The sequence below is a fragment of the Chamaea fasciata genome, unplaced genomic scaffold, assembly GCF_029207755.1.
Source record: "Chamaea fasciata isolate MVZ Bird 193981 ecotype frontalis unplaced genomic scaffold, bChaFas1.0.hap1 SCAF_8, whole genome shotgun sequence".
NCBI lineage: Eukaryota > Metazoa > Chordata > Aves > Passeriformes > Sylviidae > Chamaea > Chamaea fasciata.
Window position 1 is genome coordinate 11,843,895 of NW_027094093.1, and position 11,403 is coordinate 11,855,297.

Genomic DNA, 11,403 nt, shown 5'->3' on the forward strand with positions numbered 1-11,403 from the left:
AATGTTAATTGCTTGGATTTTACTCTGCCAGCAGTCCAGTCACTAGAGAAAAACAAGTAATCAATTTCCTTATTTGAAAGCCAGAAGCATATAATGTTTATTAATAGAGAGCATGGTTTACATAGATTTTACTGTTATTGACCATAAAATGTTGTATACTATAAGCAAGGGTAAAATTTCTAACTAATTAGCCTGTGAAGATCATATTTAATGGAGTATATAAACTTAGGCTCTTTACAAATCTTTAGGGTCTTATTCATTAAGAGTATGCACGTGTAGTCTTTATGCTGAAACAGGATTTTGATACAATACAAGGTTAAATAATCCACCTTGAGATTCACAAAATAGAAGAGCTTACATGTTCCAGATCTTTTAGCCTGTAAGAAAGGAATCAAGTGAAATATGATGCATCTTCCTTAGCCAAGGAACTCTAAATACATCCAGGGAAAAAAGCTGCAATCACACAGATACTTTAAAATGTTGTCAGCGGGAAAAAAATAGTGTTTGCAATAACCACTTTTATCTCCTGGTGCCCTGATTCAGAATACAAGAATTAATCTTGTTAACTCTTACAAGAAAAGCCCCTGCACATGTTTTGCCTGGATCATCCATTGCCACTGTGCAGGCTGACAGCCTGCCTGTACTGATGACCTGATGACTTGGACTTCCTTTTGCAGTTCTCCTCTCAGCAAAACACTCCAGCATACACAGAAGCAACACTGACATCAGTGGAACTTGTGCATGAATTTGTAAGCATGTTGTTCAAGTAAAATCATGTGCCAAAATTACTACATCTGACATGAGCCCATTCCATTGGGACAGAATTTGGTCATGGGCAGCTAGGTGAGGAATGGCTAACCTAACAATTCTGCACTCAGTGCAGTCCTTGGACAGTCAAAACTTCGAGCAAATTCCCTTAAGCCTTAGGCCATAATATAATTACACAAGCACTTGTCCATTTTAGTCTAAATCTTGCATCTGACTCAATCCTACATCCAAAGCACTTGTATAATTACACAAGCACTTGTCCATTTTAGTCTAAATCTTGCATCTGACTCAATCCTACATCCAAAGCAACTAGATCCATCAGCAACTGATGTCCTTGAGTTTCCCTCTTATCTGAGATCCTTGGGACCAGTGTGTCATCACTTGTACCAATACCTAGCTTTTATAAGCTGTGACTTCAGTAGCACTTCAGTCACAAAATGCTTGGAGTTTTGATACTTTTTTTCATTTTGTTCCTTTTCTATTTCAAAATACCTGTAAATAGAAGGCTGTAGGTGTCATAATAACTAAATTGTGGTAACCAATATTCTGAGAAATGTGTTACCATTGGAACACAACAAATATGTTATTGCAGAGACACTATAATGCTCAAATAACTGTGAAATAAGGATTTGATTTGTTATAATATCAGAAATACAAACAAAATTCTGGTTTTAAACTTATCAGCTCTATTTGTGTCACCTTCTGGAGCCTCTCCCATTTGTATTGAAATCCTTAAATTAAATGTGTTCCCACTTGTTTAGGTTGATGCTGCCCTCTTCTGAACATAGTAGATGATGACATGCACTACGCAGAAACTTCAGGACACTCAGAAAGACGGTGAGTAGTTATACAGCAATCCCCAAATAAAAAAATCCCAAAACTTTTCCTTTTTAATCTCACATAACTCAAATTTAATCAGCGCTTATTAGAAAGGACTAGGCTAAGAAACTAATTTTAGTCCAATTTGCTGTTAGAATTTGTGTGTCAGTCAACCTTTGAAAAATCCAGAATCTGAGTTTCTCATTCAGCCAAGAATTTAAACTGAAATAGACTTGTATGAATGTGAATCATAATTTGAGAATGTCTTACTCAAATTTGTAGAGGATTCTTTCCTGACCCCAAATTGACACTATTCCTTCAGACCATTGCATTTTTAGAAGTAATTGTTAATGTCTGTCCTTCTTCCCTAAAAAAGTACTATGGAGGTCCTATTTCTGTGTTCACACTCTCCAAGGTTTGCTTTGGGTTTCATATGCAAACAAACTGATAATATGCCAAAATCATCAAGGTTCTTATGCCTTAGGCTATACAGAAATTGGAGCTATTCATAAATCACACAAATGTTTTTATTCTGGTGGGCTCGGCCTCAGAATAATCCAAATGCTTACTGATCTCTTTGGAGCAGTTTCTTCACAGCAAGCACTTGAAGCAGCAGACCTCTGCACTTCCAGCACCAGAATGTTGTGTTTTTAGGGCAGTAAAACAGCTAAGCACAGTTCATGCAACCAAATGCCTGCCCAGACTAGTCAAGATAAAAAGGAAATTGTCTTGCTTAAAAATGCTCTTATTTTACTAGAGCTAAGCTGTTATCATATTAAATGTGTTAATATCCTGTTTGAACCACATCACAAAATTGGTTCTTAAGCAATGCAGTCAAGTATGTCAGCACTTTCTGCTGTTCTGCATTAATTTAAAAATGAAACTTTACCTCGAATTTTGTTCACTGTTTTTCCTAAGAAAATATTATTTCAGGATGAAGAATGATCTGCTTCCTTCAGGACATAAATTCATCATGACATATGTAGTAATAAGTGATAGAAATTCTTGGAGTCCTCTCCAATACTAACCGGCACTAAAATCAAACAGTGCAAAGTTGCTTTGGGGGAATAAAAAAAAAAAAAAAAAAAAAAAAAAAAAAAAAAAAAACAAAAAAAAAAACACCACCAGAATAATTACAATTCTTTGAGGCTAACAACAGCAATTCAAATAGTTAACCATCTGCAGCCAGAAATTTGTTGAAATAACACAGAAGGGAATTGCTTACCAAAAGAAATTGAGCAGAGATCTGAAATTGTTCAGTTATCTGATATGAGAAATAAATGAAGGTGAGAATGGTTTCTCTGCTTCTTTACCCATGGAGTTAAATGTGAGACCACACACACTGCCATAATAAAAGCCACCTGATACCTGGCCTAAGGCACTGATTATTAATATATTAAAGCTCCTTGCCCAAGCAGTAACTTTGTAATAAAGACAGTACATCACCGTAAGTCAAAAAGGTTCACCCATTAGGCAGAGTATGTGGATGTGTCTGCAATTTTGCACATATAGCCTGTCTTTACAAAAATGCCAGACTTGGGTCAGAGTCCATTTATTTTCTTTATAATACCTCCTATTATAAGTCTCAACAAGACTAAAAGATCACTGTTAATATTCATGACTCTGATTTGCAAGCCACCTACAGGGTTTGATGCCCAGTTTCTATTCACCTCAATGGGATTTGAATTCAAGAATACTTTAAGTAGCTCTGGAAATCTCAGCCCAAATCTCTGGCCTCATTTTGGGCCCATTTGAAACTTGAATCCTCTCTAAAGAGACCTTGATTGGGATTTATAATTAATCCTCTACGTGGGTAAAATTACACCAGGAATTTCTCAGCCGGTTTCCTGTAGTTCTTCAAGTTCGTCCAATCAGGTCTTTAAACCGATAGTGAATTATTTAACCACCACATCAGAGCCAGCACATCACAGGGGCTTCAGTAGCTTCTATTTGTGTTCTGAATACACCCATAGCAGCTGTTAAGTGTGAATAATGATTTCCATAGAGACCTTCTTTGCCTTCCTGTACTAAGCAAAAGCTGGAAGAATGCAAACAAACTGGGTGTTCTATGATTTGCACATCTCAGCCTTAAGAGTGACAATCACCATTGGAAGAATTGCTTCTCCAGGGAATGTTATGATCCTGCAAGTCCCTGTGAAGAGCCACACTGAGCACCTGAAACGCAGTCAGGTCAATGTAACCACTTGGCACGCTACAATGAGCAGGATTTTCCATGAAAAGAGCAATGTCAGTCAACATTTTCAAAATACATTTTTGCCCATCATGTTTCAGTATTATAAAAATTACTTGATGTAAAAGTGCTATTTTTTTAATATATTACATGAAAATGGAATAAATTTGATCCAAAAATGTTCATTCACAGCTAACAGAACTCACAAACTGAAATTTATTCAAAACTGCTTTGCAAATGTACTTTAAAAGCCTTCTGTAGTTCAGGAATAATATATAAAATTAAGAAACTTTAAAGTAATGAAAACACAACGTGAAAACAGTGCAAAATTTTAGCAAACATATTTTAGAAGTTGTGAAGTCAACTTTGACTTTAAAAATAAGAACATGTTAAAAACTTTGATTTATTTTTGCAATATACTCTGTCGAGCAGATAGTCTGAGGAAAATAGCAGGTAACCTAGAGCAGCTTTAGAATTCATTGATTTGGATTAATGGTCTGTTAGGCAAAAACTCCCCAATGTAAACAATGTAACACCTTCAACCTACTGATTGCAGAGAATGTTGCCAGCCAAACTAGTTCATGGGAACTATATAAATACTGTTCCGTTTTGCTCCTGCTGCAGGCAGACACTAAGCAAACTGATAAAAAGTACAAACTCTGAAGGTGAAGCTTTGGCTCTACAGAGATGAAAAGCCAGTTTTATTAATGACTGCAATGAAGGCAAGACTTCCTCAAATCAATATATAAATCTCATCATCATCTCTGATCCTATTGCCATAAAGACCTAGATCCAAAAATGAGCAGTAAAAATATATCCTTTGTCCTTGCCATCCCACTCATGTGAAAATAACTATATAAAAGTCACTTTACCAAGTCATAAAACGGATGCCTCCTGAGGCTCCCGAAGCTATTCCCCACTCCACCAGTATCTGCCAGTCCTTCTCCCTACCTCCTTGTTTTTATGAAAGCAGACCGGCAGTAGGAGTCAGAGGGAATTTATCACTTCCTTTCATGGAAAAAAGTTCTGTCTCCAGTCCCCTCATTGCCTGTCAAGTTTTCAAAGAAGTGTTGCTAGAGGCAGGAATACTTTAAAAAAGCCCAACAGATTGCTAAAGTCAGCTTTAAAAGTGTGCTTTAAGAGCTTCCCTGAGGTGTTTACTGCTTATATTGCTCAATTAGCTATTTTATATTGCAGTATTTTCTTCAAAAGCAATCTTTGACTAATTGTAAATTCTTAGAAATAAGTTTCACATTTTTAAAGTCCTATTTTTACAGCTGCAATAAAGTCCTCTAGGGCACGTATTAGAGGCCATAATGCACATGACTGGACTTCAACACTCACCCCATCATCATGATGGGTGTCTCCAACTAACTAGCTTTACCTAGTAACAAGATGATTTTAGCACCTGTTCTCACAAAATGGATTTTAATAGAAATGGGGCCCAGCTGAATGCATCTGGGGAAGTGCAGTTCTGAGGGCTGGCCAAGTCCCTCATAAATATGGGAAAGTTTTATAAAATCTCGGAGTGCACAGATCCCAGGGTTTAGTGGTTTTGCCACTGAACTTCAGTTAACAAACAACTTGAATGACCAGCCCAAAGTACGTTTCATTCTCCATATACATTGAACAGGTAAGCATGAATGCCATAAAACTGGAGCTAGCTGAAGTCCTGAATTTTTAAAGGCAGTTAGTTCCAGCACCTATCTCTTGGGATAAATGGTTCCAGGTTGAGTTTAGTTTTGAAAGAATTCTGTTGATTTTCTATATGGTGCTTTCACTTGACTATAATAGAAGAACTAAAACTTTATAATGTCTCAATTAGAAAGTAACATTCTCCCTCTAGTCACTTGTGTTACAACAATAGGCAAATATAATATATATTGTAGGAGACTTGTTTTCATCTGAAACAGTCTAATATAGTTTGCATAAAGAAAACTTTTCCACCTTCCTTTTTTTCTGCTCACATAAATAAACATTACAGAGAGTTAATGAAAGATTTGCCTTGACTGAAATTATTTCTTAATTCTTCCATATTGCACTACTTGGAGTATCAAAAAATCACTTCTGCTTGTGCCTGTTGGTTTCAATTTGATGTGCCTGTTTTTGTGTTACCCAGACTATACTTCATATGTTCTTTTCACTGAACTTACACAAATAGGAGGTCAACATCCTTCAGCCTGAGCTGCATGGCAGAACTGGGGCTCCCATTCAGTACAGCAGGCAAACACATCCTGAACTTTAAAGCCAAGGGCACTCACACTGACACAGCTCAACTATTCCCATAGTTTCCTCTTCCTCTGTGTATTGGTAAAGTCAGATTTTTGCTAGACCTCTGCTTATCAACTGACTCTGCATGAACACCTGGGCTCTCTAAGTGACATCTGCTATCAGAGTGAAATTAAATATTTATCTAATTCAATTATAAACACTCAGGATACAACTCTACCTATTAAATTAAAATTAATAAACCCAGATTCATTTTATGGCAAATTTCCCAGATAAGACCACAAATAATTTGATTAATAGTTTTGCAGCACAGTAAAGTATTTACATGATATTAATACCCTTCTAAGGAAAAAAAGAAAATGTGGAAATGAGGTAAGCCATGAACATGAGGAAATAATCTGTGTTTTCTAAAGTCTAGGATTCAGGATAGTCCCCATAACCAGTGCATGAAAAGCCAGAGCACTGCAACTGAGAGATGAACACAAAACCTGAAATACCCAGAGCTTTACACTAACCTATCCTAGTTTCCTTCATTAAACCCCTCTTTTCATGAAGTATGTGACTGACGTTAAGAAAAATTGTGAATCACTCACCAGTAACATACCAATTCCCCAGAATCCAGACTTTTAAAAAAGTTTAGTGCTGAAGAGGCAAGTTATGAATTCCACAGTTAAGTATATATATTTATGCGAGCCTCCACAGTGATGTTCTGAGATGCTCTTTTTTGTAGCAAAGAAGACTAATGACCATCAGACCATGCACTATGGTCTGGAAGAAGACAAAATAAATAATCAAGATCCTTGCTCCTCCTGCTCTTGAAAACTCCCAAGTGAAGTGCTAGGGTCGCTGAACCACATGAACAGAGCAGTACAATCACCCAAACACACACACACACCAACAGAACAAAGTAATGTTTTGCTACTCAGCTCATGTTAACCTGCACAGAACAAACAGAATAGAAAAATCTGGCACTGATTTTTGCCAGCTGAAAAATCTGCTCTGAACCTTAAAATAACTTGAGAACATGGCTGAATATCAGATGCCTCCAATTTAAGGCATCTACCATTGTTCAGCTAAGCTCTTAACTAGAAAGCTCTATTCCTTGAATAACTGAAGACTGTTTTATAAAACTGATATATACAGTATATACAGTGGCTGTCCAAAGCATAAGCTTTGTGTTTGGAGAGATCTAAATATATTAGCCAACTTAATATCAATGAACAAAAAGCATGGACTCTCCCTGAAGGTAAAGAACACCTTCTTAATGAAAAAAACTTGCAATAATCTTAGATCCATCTTCAATTTAGACCTTGTATTTTCCCCAGTTGTCAGAGTTTCAATCACCTTTGCTATGAGCTCTGGGTTTCAATTTACAGAGCATTTGCCCTAGGCTCCTCATCAGCATCTTCAGGTCTACTGGGACATGCATTCCAAAATACTGAGCAGTTGGAAGAACAAATCAAAATTAACAAAACCTGAGTGACAAACAAAGCAGACCAGTTGCTTAAGGAAATGGGGGGTTTCCTCAAAATTTAAGACTGCCATGTAGATCCAAAACCATAGAGCCCAAAACAGTCTGAAGATGTTGACAAGAAACTGTCCCTAAGAGAGAATGTCTACCAGTTAATTCAGATAAGCAGCCTACAAGTAAGGGAAGACTAAAAAACCTGAAAAACAAAAGCATTCCGATGTAGGCAACAAAATCATAGGTATGCAGAGATTCTCTGCATTTCTGTAGCTGTTATTATTACAACATGCCACATAAAGTGCAGATAATATGCATTACGATAGAAAACAAGTAAACAAGAATCACTAAGGCCACTGCTAACAAACGCGATTAGATCTCAGCTGGCTTCTCTCTGCCAGCAGACTTCTAGAAACAAAGGTGAATGCCCATATGCAAAGCCTTACTTTCCCTGTTAAATGTTTCACTCCTTGTTAACCTGTTTTCCAGTCCAGCATACCAGTCCAAGCACTCAAAGGAGAATTTGCAGTGTGCTCCTTCTTGACACCAACTGCACAGGGCAGCTGGAAAGCTTGTAGTCAGTGAATTTTGCAGTTGGTCTGGTAGCAGTGGGCAAAAGCCTAGTGTCCAGATGGACACTAAATTTTCACTGTTTAAAATGCTTCAAAAGTGAATATACGTATATGAAAGTGACTTATAAGGACATTTATTTAGGGACTTCTTTCTCACAGTTCTGATGCCACTTTCATCCAAGCAATGCTTCGATGCTGAAAGCTTTACTGGCCCTTAGGAAAAAGTTCTACAGCTCTTGACCACTGTTAACCCTTATATAACACACAAGTAGAAGAACAGGTAAATCCTGTACTATTCACAGATTATGATCAACAAGTTAATAGATCCATTTACAAGTATAGTGCTTGTTTTCAACAGCATATACTGTACAAGGATCTGGCCTGCTGAAGTTTTCCTACTTGCAGTATGAAAGAATAGAGAAGAAGCAGGCTACAATTTGTAGTTCTCAAATTAAAAAGTAAACAGTCCCTAGAAGGACTAGCCACTAGGACAGGCATCCTGATTTTGGTTGCAAGAGAGTTAATTTTCTTCTTAGCAAGCACAGGGCTGTGTACTGAACTAAGTATGACAATAACATAACACAACACACTGATGTTTTCATTGTTGCCAGGTAGTGCTTACCCAAATCAAGGACACTCCAGTTCCCCATGCTCTGCCTGAGGAGATGCATAAGAAGCTGGGAGAGAGCATGGCTGAGACAGCTGACTGGCCAGAGGGATAGTCCATATCATAGAACACCATGCCTGGTATAGAAACTGTGGGGGTTGGCCAAGAGGGTCTGATCACTGCTCAGGGATGGCCTGGGCATCAGCTAGCAGGTAGCAGGTGGTAAGAATCTGTCTTGGTTTTCTTCTTCTCTCTCTCCTTTTCATTGCAATTATTATTATCATTAGAACAGTTAAGTTTTGTTTTGTTTCAGGCATTAAACTTTATGTAACCCACAAGTTGTACATTTTTCCTGATTCACCTCTCCGTGGCGGGTGGCCAGTGCTTGCATAGCATTTAGCTGCCAGCTGAGGTTAAACCACCAGCAGCCAGTGCCTGTTGGACTGTGTGACAGGAAGAGCTACATGCACCAGACAACACGAATAGGTTTCCTGTAGTGTTCCCATCTCACAGCCAACTTTGAAAATTACCCTTATTCACATAGATGGTAAGACCCACAATGCCTTTTGCTCTTCAGAATTCATAGAAAACAGTAATTCTTTATGTTGAAAGTCCAACTGGGACAAAATACAGTAATGGAAAATGATCAGGCATGTCCTTTTTCTGAACAACTTGAATGAAGAAATAATATCTTTTGTTTCGAAACCAACAGCCTTTAAAAAGAAGGTAATATTCATTTCTATCTTCAGTTCCCAGCATTTCAGAACTATCATAATACAATCCATTTTACAAATATAGGCTTTCAAAAATCTGAACTGAAACTCTCTGAAAACAGGTCACTGGGAGATCACTTTTGTTGCTACAGAATAACAAATCAAGATTTCTTAGGCCCAAGTAGTAGAACAGCTAAGCACATTATTTCTTTCTGAAACTAGGGTCAGATCAGGCCATTGATACTGCTTCAGTCCCTTCTTGATACCAGCTATGAGTACATAATCATGTGTATCATTTTTGTTCTCTCCTCACTCTGCTGAGGAGATAAAGAATACTAATAAGACTTTCAAGTATGTGAACCAGCCGCGTAGAGTACACCACCACAAAACTCCCTAGTATTTTGACAGCATAAGGAGCCCATGGTATTTTAGCACTCCAAGGTTGCTTGCCTCACAAATTACTCATTCCTACATTTCACATCATTAACACCTGATTCTGCTCACTGAAAAGAGCACAAGCTTCACTGGGAGAAAAATCACTGAATCTGCCATCATAGCTTTGCTTTTTCCATATAAATAGAGTGCCAGTCACAAGTCCAACAGGATATAGTTGAACAACAAATCTCAAGTAGTGGCTGTTAATCACTGTTTAAATAGCTGTTCAATGGAGATGACTGTTTCAGACTAACAATAAGGCACTTCAGAGGCACATGGTGTTGAAGGCACTGCTCTCTGTAGCATATCACCACTGATTATACAGCCAGCAACAACTATTTCTAGCTTCACATTACTGGACTGCGCAGTAATACAGAAAGAACTTGAAAATGCATAATAATTATGGTATTGTGCATTGAAGGATGCAACACTTGCTTGCTGTTAAGCTTCCATTTGGAAAAATAATGCTATAAATACAAAACGCGTACTGAAATGCACAACTTAGCTACAGTGCCACAAAGGAAGGACCAAGAAGATTTTAAGAATCCACTAAAACCAGACATCCCAAATTAGGAATTTGCACCAAGATTCTAATCCTTCCAAGATACTTAAGTGCATGACCCAAAGTCCTCTGCAGACAAGTGTTACTTCTTCAAGCTACGTGGCTTTGGATCACATCTCAAATCGCAGACCCCAGCAGGCTTTCCCTTAAAACAAAGTGAAGATGTGCCTTCATACACAGAAGGGCATTGCAGTCTAATGTGAGTCAAGGCAAACCCCTCAAAAACACCAGATCTCCCATTCTACTGTCACACCATTACCAAGAAATTCCTCCAAAAATACACTGCCACTGTGGGAGATGTGCAACAGTGGTGAAGTTAAGACTGCTCTCATGCTATGAAACTGTAATGTTTCTTTACAAAATGAAAATTGGTTTCAAACTTTAGTGTATGGTACTATATTGAGCAAAAGCAACCGAAAAATTGATCCAAGATTTGAATTTTGAACAAGGGCATAGGACAAGAAAAGCACGAAAAATGAGAAAAAGGAAGAGCCCTAGAGACAAGTGTAGTCTCAATACCCACTAGCTTCATGATGCTGAAGAGAAAAAAACATGTTTCCTGAGGTGGTAGCTGAAAGAGGGCTTGTATAGCTCAAGGAAGCTACTTTCTGTTGTTTGCCTACTCCTTTGTTCTGAAAAGCGGGACTTGCTCTTACCTCTGAAAGGATATTATAGCAATAGGATTTTTTTTGTTTTTTTGTTCATTTTCCAAACTATCTTTTGTCTCTGTCCTATTAATTGAAGAGTTATTTGGAATTGATTCAGTGTTCATTGTCACTTCCAATGCACTGACTATTGATGTTCTCTCTACAGTGCAGAGATAAACTATATCACTTGAATACAAATAAAACAATTTAAGCTCATGAGTAGTTCTGAATGTTCCTTTACTAATTCAAAAGTTAGTACATAAGACTATTATATGAGACATTTCTTGGAACTTGCATCTCTGCACAAGAATTATTTTCTGAGCAACAACCCAAGCATTTGGCATGACATTAAAATGAAGACCAGGTCTTCAGCCAGTAAAAAACGTCTCATCTCC